Consider the following 14,195-nt stretch of genomic DNA (forward strand, 5'->3'; position numbering starts at 1 on the left):
ACTATTTCTCCTTTTACGTGCAAGAAGACTGGAAGAGGTACCATGACGATTGCTTCAGCCTATGGAATGAAAGCACAGAGAAACTAAAGGAATTTGAAACACTTCGCAATAGAATTAATGAAAATATTTAATTCCCCATGGAATGCAGCCATAATGCAACTCGCATTTTTAGACATCTTTATAAAGAAAGTTAACAACGAAATAGAGACCGATATTTACTATGAACCTTCGGAGTCCGGACAAAATAGCTTCCATTCAATCCTTGCCATCCATGACATACCAGAATGAATGTAGCCTAGTCGAAAGGAATTGTTCAGTAGTGTCTGATACAAACATCTGTGACATAGGACTCCGGGAACTGAAGGATTCATTCCTTGACAGGAATTACCCATCGCCCTTAATCGATAATCGAATTGAACGAGTCCAGAAATTCAGTATACAGAAAAACAATGAAGTCTATAACATCATATTTCATAACATACTGCTACAACAAAAGGACTACAGGATGGGGCAAATCCTCCAAAGGCACATCCCATCATAAGGAGTAAAAGACGATGCAAAGTAATGGCCAAAATAGAAGCAGGGGCCAGGCTCCACGCAATAACAACAAGACCAACAACAAAAAATGCTGAAGACACAGCCGTGGTGTATATTTTAATGTGACGAAGGAATCAAGAGATCCGTTTTAAAGAAGAATAACTCTTTACATTAGAATTAACTTCACCCGTGCTTCTCAATATCTAATCTATTTAATATGTGGGAAGGATACATTTGATAGACATATATATATATATATATATTTATATATATATATGCATATATATATATATGTGTATATATATATATATATATATATATATATATATATATATATATATATATATATGTATATACATACAAACGTATATACACATATCTATACACACAGACGTGTAGATGCATTTACTTACGTAATAGATATATACATACTAAATTTGTATAAACATATATATGTATATATATATGTATATATATATATATATATATATATATATATATATATATATATATATATATATATATATATATATATATATATATATATATATATATATATAGTCACGTGCCCTTGAATTCCTGATTAAGGAATCCTATTATAATACACAGCGGTGTGTCTGTTTTTCAATCAGATCAATTTTTCATCCATCTATATACATATGCATGTACGTATGTGTCTACATATATCTGTCTGTATGAGTTTATGTGCGTTTGTGTTTGCGTATGTGTGCACGTATACACACGCGCGCACAGATAAATATACGTCCCGCTCTCAATCATCTTCGAATGAGCTTAGGTTAGTGCACAACTACACACACATTGACATACATGCATAACTACATACATACATGCATACATACATACATACATACATACATACATACATAGATACATGCATACATAGATACATGCATACATACGTACATACATTCATATATCCATACATAATTACAAACCTCCACAAACACACTTCCAGAGACAGCCATAGATATCTAATTAAGAGAGAGACTTGTAATAAACCTACAGCCGATATATCATCGAACAAGATGATATTAATGACAGATTAATGTGAGGTCTTTATTGATGAACAGTCAGATTGTAATTGCTTCTACCTCACTGGATTAATCACTCGATACTGGTTGGTGCCAATCACTTCTGTAGGTTTTCATCCTTAACTAGTTGACAGTATTTTAGACATTCCGCTGTGTTATCCAACAATTACACTGAACAGATAATCTGGTTCGAATTAGTCATAAATGTAAAAATCTTTATCTCAGTCCATTAATTCACTCAGTGAGTATCGATTTGGCTATGAAATAAATTTACTTTCCATAGCTAATCTGTTCTCTCAGCATCTGTGAAGAAACACACAAACGATTTAAATATCTTTAAGCATCGGTATTCTTCATCTCTCTGCTTTTCATAAATATATTAAGTGTTTATGTAAGAACTCATAAATATAAAACACACACGGGCACTGGCACTCACACATACATTCATCTTGTTAATGTATCTGTCTTTCTTTGTGTACGTACAATGCATACAGACATATACTTATACTCCCCCCCCCCCCACACACACTCATACAGCAGCTAATACTCGCAAGAGAGTATGATTCAGAAGAATTTACAATACTTTTATTTATTGCCTTCGATACGCGTAAGTTAGCAACAAGGTACAGACTTCCGGTCAGCCCTTTAAGCCTTGACCTCGCTGAGCATCTCAGATGCGGTAGCCGTGAGGTGAAAGGGCAGTTTTGTCAGTGAGCTGGAACGTTTTATGTCGCCTCTCAGCGTTACATAATTATAAATGTGAAATTTAGTACAACAGCGTCCAAACGGACCACAGACGAGATTGTGAGATACCAAAGAACTACAAAATACAAACACATTTATGGACGATAGCATTAACACATATCAACACAATTAAATATATACAACAGATACAATTAGCATCATCACACAATATATACGCACACAGACACACACGCATACTCTATATATGTATGCAAACATACACTCACACATATACATTCACAGATACCAAAAGATTCACCCTCCACACGCACACACACACACACACACACACACACACACACACACACACACACACACACACATATATAGGGATGGTATTATCAAAATACCATCACGAGTGGCAAGCGAATTATCAGCCGTACAGGCAAATTAAAATATATACATACAATATTAGATATGTACTTATATACACAAGGGCACCATATGAGCACCTACATCGCTAAAATAGAAGACAAAAATATTTCTGAACCAGTCACAAATGTATTACATACATGATAGGAAATAAATATCAGTGAACAGTAATAGCATCTTACTTCTACTAGGTCAGAACAGGTAAATGCTGGTCAACTTGGTACCGGTTTCGAAATTTAGCGTCAAATAGGTGCCTGATTTCTCATCAGCCAAAGTATGCCAGATAATTATTTTACATTTGGATTTTCAAAGTTTAACGCGATATACCACATTGATATTGAGCACTAATATATTTGATTTTATGTCGTGTTTAAGCAGAACATCATAGTGTTATGTGTGTTTGTGTGTGTATGTACATAGGGAGAGAAGAAGAGAAAGAGTGAAGGAGAGAGAGAGAGAGAGAGAGAGAGAGCAAGAGAGACAGAGAGATTTCAAATCGTAGCTATGCAATTGAAGAGGACAGAGTAGAATTGGTTATGTAAGTTATTAGATGTGAATAATTGGCAACAGATAAACCTCCTTCATCCGTTAATATATGGAAGATGTATTGAATCTCAAACAATAAGATGTGAAATATATTTTTTATATATATTTTTTTGGTATATTTCCATTGAAACAATTGAAATAATCTAGATTATGTGTGTGTGTTTGTGTGTGCGCGTGTGTGTGCGTTTGTGTACTCGCGTTTGTGTATGTGTGTATATACTCACACAACAAACACATATGTAAGTATATGTGTATATATATGTATATAAACAAATATATATATGTAAACACACAAATATATACGTACACACACTTACACACACACACATACAAACATGTATATATGTGTATATATGTATGTATGTATGCATGTGTGTATGTGTGTGTATATATATATATAGGCAGACACAGAAGGTATAATTATTATATATGCACATGATTTATATACATATTATATGTATATGCATATGTATATGTATATGTATGTGTGTATATATATATATATATATATATATATATATATATATATATATATATATATATATATATATATATATATATATATATATATATATACATACACACACACATACATGTATATGAATATCTGTGTACGTGTGTTACCACACTCTAAGTGAATGTACACGCCAAGAAAGTTCATATATATATTTATACACACACACACACACACACAGATATATATATATATATATGTCTCTCTCTCTCTATATATATATATCTATATATATATATATATATATATATATATATATATATATATATATATATATATATATATATATATATATATATATATATATGTATATATATATATGCATGTATACATGCACATATTTGCATGTGTTGCTATGTGTTTTTCTGTATGCATGTGCATGTGTGTCATAGTGTTTGTAAACGCAGAAGAAGTCTATTTTGTCGGTTGTTTTCTGTTGAAATCCAATTTAACGTTATCTTGAAAGTCTCTAAGTAACATACATAAAGCATGACTAGAATTATAGCTCAGCACAGCAGCTCACACCAGGAAATATTTTCTCCCTAAAGTATGGAAAACTTAAAGCTTTTTGTAAGCGAAGCACAGCAATCGGATTAATATTACAACGTATCTATGAAGCCTGATAGAGGCTTAGATTAATATGCTTGAAGGATATACCAATAACAGCAGGAAAATCATTGAAGACGAAAATATATTCTTATATAACAGCAGTGTAAGAACGGAACACTCTAAAACCTGTATATACAGCATAATTTACACGTCGAATGAATTGTAAAATGTACAGATTAGAGGCGGCGTTGGGGGGAAGACACTGGATTCCTGGATCATTATTTCGAAAGTTTTAGTAGCATTCCATTGGATTTCAAGATAGAACGGTTTTGTAAGATTTTAAAATTTAAGATAAATAATCTAAGTCCTTAAAATCTGATTTAAGACAGTTTTAAAGTCAACCCAAAATGCAATCTCCCTCTGAAAAAAAAAAAAAAGAAAACCAACAAAAATTTCACCGAATAATTATCAAAACTCTACGTATCAATTTTTCTATGGCAATTAATTCTTCACATTGTTTCGTACAGCTTAATTTTTCGTTTACCATGTCTAGTTCTTAATTTAATAATTCTTGGAAATATATTTCATGTAAACTTATTAAATTCAAACCTTCACACACACACACACACGCACAGACACACACACACACACACACACACACACACACACACACACACACACACACACACACACACACACACACACACACACACACACACGAATGCATTTATCTGCTAACTGAGAAATCATAACAAAGGAACGAGAAGCGTCTAAGGCACATATTTCCAAAATACAAGTCTTTGAATTTTGTTACCTATGATTCTGAGCAATAATTTTTCTCTGTTACCTTTCAAGGATTTATTGCAGTATATAAACACCGACAGCTAATACATGCATACATAATACATACATACATACATACATACATACATACACACACACATGCATGCATGCATACATACATACATACATACATACATACATACATATATATATGTATATATACACATACATATCTATCTATCTATCTATCTATCTATCTATCTATCTATCTATCTATCTATCTATCTATCTATCTATCTATACACAGGTAAATATATTTATGAATGTACATCGACATGTGTATGTGTATGTGTGTGTTTGTGTTTGTGTATGCATACACACATATATATGTATGGATGCGTGATTAATAATGTTCTCGCATTGCTCGAAGACCTTACATGAGAGAGAAACAAATGTAGCCAGCGCTCCACCTTTTTACAGACCTTCATCATTTGCGCCGTTCATCAATTGTGATTTCTTTACTTTATTGCTGACATTGCTCTTTCAATGCAACAAAGCAACTATATCTATACAGACATACGTTTATATATATATATATATATATATATATATATATATATATATATATATATATATATATGTATGAAAAAAGGTTTCCATATATATTTCCACTCGTGCGGTATCTTAAAACTTTGCTTTGTTATATATATATATATATATATATATATATATGTAAGCACATATACATACATACGTATATGCTTTTATATACGTAAGTAAACATGCAGGCATGTACTGTTACACACACGCACGCGCAAACACACATACACAGCATAAGAAAACAAATGTCTCTCTCTCTCTCTCTCTCTCTCTCTCTCTCTCTCTCTCTCTCTCTCTCTCTATATATATATATATATATATATATATATATATACCTATATGCATACACATATGCACACATATATATGTTTGTATATACAGACAGGCATAAATAATGTGTAAGCACACACACACACACACACACACACATAGGCGCAGGTGTGGCTGTGTGGTAAGAAGCTTCCTTCCCAACCACATGGTTCCGGGTTCAGTCCCAATGTGTGGCATCTTGGGCAAGTGTCTTCTATAGAACTGGGCCGACCAAAGTCTAGTGAGTAGTCTGGTAGACGGAAACTGAAAGAAACCCATCGGATATATACGTATATATATATATATATATATATATATATATATATATATATATATATATATATATACAGACTTGCACATACATATACATATACATACATACATATATATTTATATACATACACATATATATATATATAAATATATATATGTATATATATATATATATATATATATATATATATATATATATATATATATATATATATATATATATGTATATATATATATATATATATATATATATATATATATATATATATATATATATATATATATATATATATATATATATATATATATACATATATATATTTATATATATATATATGTCTATAGAGAAAGAAAAACATCTGCGAGTCCATTATTCTTAAAATGAAACAAACAACCAATTTACCATTATAAAATGACTGTATTTACCGTATCAATTGTTTCATTAGATTTTGAAATAAACATCTTTATAAATTTATCCAGATGAATATCTTGAACTTTATCCTTCGATAACTAAATATTTGCTCCAAAACACATTAGTTTTCGACAAGAAATATTTCAATTATTGATTCTGATATAAAAATATTCATGCGTGCAAGACGATTATTGCTTCCTTTCGATACCGATCAATAAGTAAAGAAGAATGATACGAATTGTTTTTTATGTAGTGAAGGGGAGCCCAGTCTGTGCGGAGATCTATGAATTTATCGAGTCTCATATATATTATATTTATCGTATAATATGTTTATTAATTTACATTGTAGCATGGGGGTTCATTTATATTCGGTTTATGAATACCCAACAGATAAAGTCTGAAAAGATTTCTTTGTTATTGAAAGACTAACACATAAAAATTACTATTGATACAAAATTATTTAGTTTAAAATGTTAGACATTATCTTAGGTAAACGTTATCATCAGAGTAACCATGGTTGTTGTCTTTGTATTAAAGAAAAACGAATATTTTTTTCTTCTAGGGATTGAACAGGAAACACCGTTTAGACTAATATCTTGTTTCACCACAAAGGCAAATATAAGTAGAAATATTTGAAAATGACTGACAGTGAAACGCCAGACAGCTTTGACCCAAACTTTTACTCACCGAAAACAAATTTAAAATTGCCTTTTGTAAATCTATATCCAATATTCAAAGCGTTTGTTGTCATAAATCGGAAGTTTTCGTTGAAATATTTCAAAATACGCAGCAGGTGAAATGTTGGCAGCCATGTTCTTTATTGCGACAACTAAATCGAAAACTTCTCTATTGTTAACGGACATATTCGATGGTCTTCATTTCATATATAAACATAAAATCGTTTGATTTAATTTCATTTGCTGCTTAGGAGTTGGCAAAACATAAAACTTTACAGACACAGTTGGTAAAGTTTCTGCTTAACATAAATTTTATTGTATTATTGAATATCAATGTATTGAGTTCGTTTCATCTCCACCGTTTTACCGTGTTGTATATAAACACATACACAAATACACATATAAACCCACACGTGTGTGTGTGTGTACACGACATTGAAAACGATGAGAAGGAAAAAGAAGAAATAAAAGAAAAACAGTAAAGATGAAAATGAATATATAAATTTTCTTTTTCATCTTCATCTCTTTACAATGTTACATATATATGCGTGTGTGTGTGTGTTTGTGAATAGGTATATATGAATATGTATATGCACGTGTATGTATGTCTGTTGTATGTATGCACATATATATGTATGTACATATATATATATGTATATATATATATATATATATATATATATATATATATATATATATATATATATATATATATATATATATATATATATATGTGTGTGTGTTCTTTTCTATCAGTATCGTTTTACAGTGTACACGTACTGCCACAAACAATGCAAACCAGCAAAGCAGTTGCAGGTTACGACTGCATTTTTGCTTCTTTTCCATGAGAAGAAGTTAGGAAGCATTAGAAAAACACTATAAATTATTCTTCTCTACATCTGCTTATGTCTTTGGAGTGGATTGAAGTAATTAAAAGTATTATTGTGGGATGAATTATTTAGTCACGCTGGATCTTATCGATTAATCTTGGAAGATCTGTCTTTGTGGGTTTGATTTGTTGCGGTGTTGAATATTTTCAGTTGGTAAAAATGAAGGAATTATGGCATTGGAAACCTGCTTTGGATGTTTGCAACGGAATAAACTCTGTGAAAGGCAACCAAAGAGGAGAGGGTAAAATAGATATTTACTAACCAACGTATACATGCACATCTACACACGAATATATACATGTATATACACACATATGTATGCATAAATATATACATGTACAGACGTATTTATATATATATATATATATTCATGTATATTGTATATATTTACACAAACATAACACACACACACATATATATACATATATGCATCCATGCATATATATACACATATATTTATCTAGAATCACTGCTCAATACTGTACCAGATTAGAGTTCAAATGCTTTCAACTTTTTAACATCTTGCCTAAAATTTCCTAATGGATTGGATGTAAGCTTTTTTAAAAGAAATCCTGGATAACTTTAATTTGATGTGGGATCTCACCTCAGCAACAAATAAAGAAGGAATCAAAGCAATGGTATCTCACTCCTCTACCTTTCACCGACCACATAAGGAAGACTGGGAAAATGAAAGTGGCCTTAATGGAAGAACCCCAGCATGGGGCACTTCCATTATTTGTTTGGATAGAATATCTTGAAGTAATCTTTATAGATACAAAGGAAACCTCTAAACCTTCTCTATTCTACTCCACCAATGTCAAATGTATCGCCTCCCTATTTCCTCTTCCTCGTACGTGTGTGATGTCGAAAAGACGAGTTCACTTTATATTATTGTCCGAATTTACCGGGTCTGATTAAATGTTTGGAAAATTCGTTTTATGTTAATATTAACCACATGCTACTGTTCTAGAAATATATTCCCGCCTTACAGTTGTCACGTGACTGTTCCACCACTGCTTTTTTGACGGCCATTAAGGCAAAGCCGTGTCAAATCTTACAACAAGCAGCATGTATTTGTGTGTCACACCATGGCAGCGCTTGTAACTAAAAAATTCAACCATAGCAGCATTATGCTTACTACTACTACTACTACTACTACTACTACTACTACTACTACTACTACTACTACCACTACTACTACTACTGTTGTTGTTCCATCAGGCTGTAAATATTTTGATGTCATTATTGTTCATGATGTCCTTATTCTTCGCGCAGATTTTATTGTTGTTGTTGTCGTTAATAATGGCCATATTACCGCTGTTTGGATAATTATGGTCAGTGTTCTGTCTGTTTACTTCCCTCCCCCGCCTCTTGTACAGAAATGGCAAGCAGATACCACCATTATGTGCAACATTTCTCATTAATACAGCAACAGCCATGTTGATAATATATGTTTCCTTTCACACCACAAACAGATAAATAAACAAAATTTTTCTCTTAAATGAGGAAGCTATTTAGCAATTCAGCTCCGCTTCTTCTTCCTTGAAATCTTAACAGTAAATGAACACAACAAAATATGGCTTAGAGTACAAAAAATAAAATAAACACACACACACACACACACACACACACACACACACACACACACTGAATCTAAACAGGGGCATCATTAAATAGCGGTTATATATATATATATATATATATATATATATATATATATATATATATATATATATATGTATATATGTGTGTGTATGTATATATATATATATGTATATTGTATATGTATCTATATCTCTACCTATCTATCTATCTATCTATCTATCTATCTAAATATCTATCTATACATAAACACATATGTATATATGTGTATGTGTATATTTGTATATATATATATGTATATATACATCTGTATATAGGTTCATATATATATATATATATATATATATATATATATATATATATATATATATATATATATATATGTGTGTGTGTGTGTGTGTGTGAGTGTGTGTATGAGAGTAATCAGCGTACAAACAAGATGATTGACATAATTTTCGATAACAATATGACAAGAGAGAACTAAGAACCTTAGGAATTGACTTAAATATTGAAACACAAATATTCTTGGATGTCGAAACGCGTTCATCATTTCCTACATAATTGGAACAATTACAATAACATAGAATTGTCTCTGTAAATGTATTGAGTGGTTTGTTATCATTGGAACCACCGGAATTTTTCTTACCAGAGTGTTTACATGTTATTACATTTTCTTTGAAAACACGCTGAATATTTATACGAATGTCTTCGAATGTATACCTAATTCTTTGTGGTATAATCATAGATGATAACAACAACAACAAGAACTTCAGCATTAGTAATAATAATAATAATAATAATAATAATAATAATAATAATAATAATAATAATAATAATTTCTAAGATGACTACAATGACAAATCAAGCAGAAATATGAATAGTAATGTCAATCACGACATTTATCAACAGTCAGACGACAAAAAAGATACACAAGTTGAGCTTACAAAAACATTTGATTCCGTCTTTAGTCATTTTGTTCTGTCTTTTCTTTTAAATTAATGAAGATGTCAAACTTTACCAAACCCATTAAAGCGTAAGGAATCGATATAGTCAATTATATTGTTCCTCAATAGATCGTTACTTTTAACGACCACGAACAGATGAAAAGCAAATTTGCGACCAGCAGGTTTTGAACTCAGAACGTATTAAAATCAAAAGACATTTAGCTCAGTAACTTACCATTTCTGACATTTCATAGAAACATTTCACAGCCTTTTATTATTATCATTATTATTATTAATCGTTAGTACACCGGGCAAAATGCTGAGTGGTATTTCGTCTACCGCTACGTTCTGAGTTCAAATTCCGCCGAGGTCGACTTTGCCTTTCAACCTTTCGGCGTCGATAAAACAAGTACCAGTTAAACACTGGGGTTGATGTAATCGACTCACCTCCCCACCAAATGGTTGTCTTTGTGGCAAAATTTGAAACCATTATTATTATTATTATGTTTTATCTTTTTACTTGTTTCAGACGTCGGTCATGCTGGGGTACCATCTTAAAGAACTATCGTCGAACTAATCGACCCTAGTGCTTTTTTTCCTGAAATCCTGGTATTTATTTTATTGGTTACTTTTGCCAAACCGCTAAGTTACGGGATCGTAAATATTCCAACACCGGTTGTCAAGCGGTGGTGGGGGACAAACGCGGAGACACATAAATATAGCTCCATATAGACGACAGGTTTCTTTCAATTTCCGTCGACCAAATCCACTCATACGTCTTTGGTCGGCCCGAAGCTAGAATAGGAAATACTTGCCCAAGTTGCCACGTAGTGGAACTGAACCCGGAAGAATGTATTTGGGAAACAAAAGACTAGCACCAATTACAGACAATTTTGTCAGTATAATGAAACAACTGACCACATTATTTTCTGTTGTCTGTTCCTTGTCAAATATCTTCAGACACGATCAAGTCGCCAACTACGTTCACTGTTAAGACGACATTTCCACATGAACAGAGTAAAGCTGCACCGAAGGCAGTACACTGTTAGGATTTGGTCCCAGTCATCCTGGACATGGTCAAACGGAAAAGAAAATCAAAGCAAACCGTTCAGATTAATGCTTGATAGACGTTCTAATATTTTCTTATTAAAACACCAGAACTGTAACGCAAACCACACCAAAGCCTCAACCACGTAACATCATTAAAACACAAACCAAACATCGACCACACAACAACCATTCTGCACATATTCTGCACAACATTCACAACAGAAGAAATCTTTAAAATAACAACAGAAACAACAAAACAAGCCCCACAACGAAGGAAAAACCGATGTGATATACAAACACAGTTGTTCCTCACCAAATGATAAATGTTGTATAGATGTCAGGGAGATGGAAGTGCAGCATCTGGTGGTGAAGGAGAAATTCACACAAAACTATTGAAAACATGATGATAAATAATAATAATAATAATAATAATAATAATAATAATAATAATAATAATAATAATCAAAACAAAGATAATGATAACTACAATAAATATAAATAAACCTGTGAATGTATTTATACGTGTAAGCACCCCCCCCCGCCCTCACAAATACACACATGCCGGAGCATAAATCCACACGCGTGCGTGTGAATTTCTAATGGATCTGTGAAAGAGATCTTGATTCAGATGCACGTCTCTTAGATAAACACTGAAAATAAACAGAGATGACAAATAGGTCTCCTCGCAGACCTTCCACTCACATCCAACATTTATAGAAATATTCCTGATGTTGTTGTTGTTGTTGTCCTCTGTTTATTTTTGTATTTCTTTTTTCGTTATTGCTGTTGCTTAAATTCTTTCAGATGCTGCATTTGTTGTAGTTCTTGTTGCTGCTGTCATTCTTCTTCTTTATATCACCTTCCCACCACCTCTCTCAACGTTGTCATGAATGTAAACGATATTAATAAATTTTCTTCCATTTTTTTCTCGTTCAAGTCACGCATAATACATTTGTTCTTGTCCGCCATCATTGTTTAAAAGAGACCACAGGAGAAGAGCAACTCAACAACTCGTTTTCAATTCACTTCAACAATGCTCTCCACCAAACATCTACTGTAGCTGTCACTTGTATTGCCGCACATTTTGCTAAAACACATCAAAAGCCGTTTTTTTTTACTAAATTTATTTGAATTGTTTTCTCTGGTTGAAGAACAACTGGTTGCTTTCTGTTTACCAAGTTGTCACAGTCAAGTTTTCCCGACATTCACTTCTTTCTGCTCGCCTTAATTTCTTCTCATTGTGACTTTTTCAAGAAAAATGGAAAACACATTGCACTCAAAATTGCAATAAATATTGATAGATTTTAAAATGACAACATCAGTAATAATGATAATAATAATAATAATAATAATAATAATAATAATAATAATAATAATAATAATAATAATAATATTAAGCCAAAAATTGGTACGACCAAAAACACGAAGGCATCATCGAAAATGACAATGCAAAGATCCGATGGAATTTTATGATTCAGTGCGACCAAGCGATAGAGAATAGGAAGCCAGGCATAGTCTTAATTGAGAAAGAAAGCAAACTAAGCTGGATCATAGATATAGCATACCCAGCTGACAACAAGGTATGCACTAAGGAAGAAAGAAAAGTCGATAGCTATGACAGGTTAGCTTGGGAGGTTAAGCAGTTGTAGTCGATGAAAAAGGTGGTAGTAATACCAATAATTGTCGGAGCCCTAGGAACAGTGAGTAAAAATCTTGAGAAGTATATGGAACAAATAGGGGTTTTTGATTCTTCTTCTCGACGGAAGATCCTTATTTGGCCTTTACTATACGTAGGAACTGCGCCTTGTGCCTTGCACCAACAGTCTAATTAATTTCCTCATTTCTTCAGAGCTCATTACAATAAAAGCTATCACACAGTGCCTACTCGACCACATATTGTCGCAGGTTACCTCGGCTTTCATATGTTTATACTTTGTACAAAGGCGACAATTCCCCGTTGGTATTTTTTCTCACTATAATCTCGATATTTCAGAGACTCATGTCGTGCGAAGTTACGCCGTTGGTAGGCGTATGGATCACCACCGCTACTTGCGTCCGTACAGCGTCTTCCATCTTAAAACCCAGGCACATGCTTCTATGTCCCTCGCCTCGACAGACGGAGCACATAGCTACCCGCACGTGAGCTACGGCTTCCTTCAAATTTTCTTTAGAAGGAACATGGAAGTCCCTTCAATTTCTTCGGAAACAGAAAGGCTTATAGTTTTTGCTCCCCTCCCAAAGAAAGTAACCCCTGTGTGTTGCTATATAGGAGCCATGGTAAGAATGGCGGAAGGAAGTGGGTGGTTTGTGGGACAAAGAAGAAGAAGAAAGGAGGTGGACA

The sequence above is a fragment of the Octopus bimaculoides genome, chromosome 12, assembly GCF_046866305.1.
Source record: "Octopus bimaculoides isolate indiv1 chromosome 12, ASM4686630v1, whole genome shotgun sequence".
Taxonomy (NCBI): domain Eukaryota; kingdom Metazoa; phylum Mollusca; class Cephalopoda; order Octopoda; family Octopodidae; genus Octopus; species Octopus bimaculoides.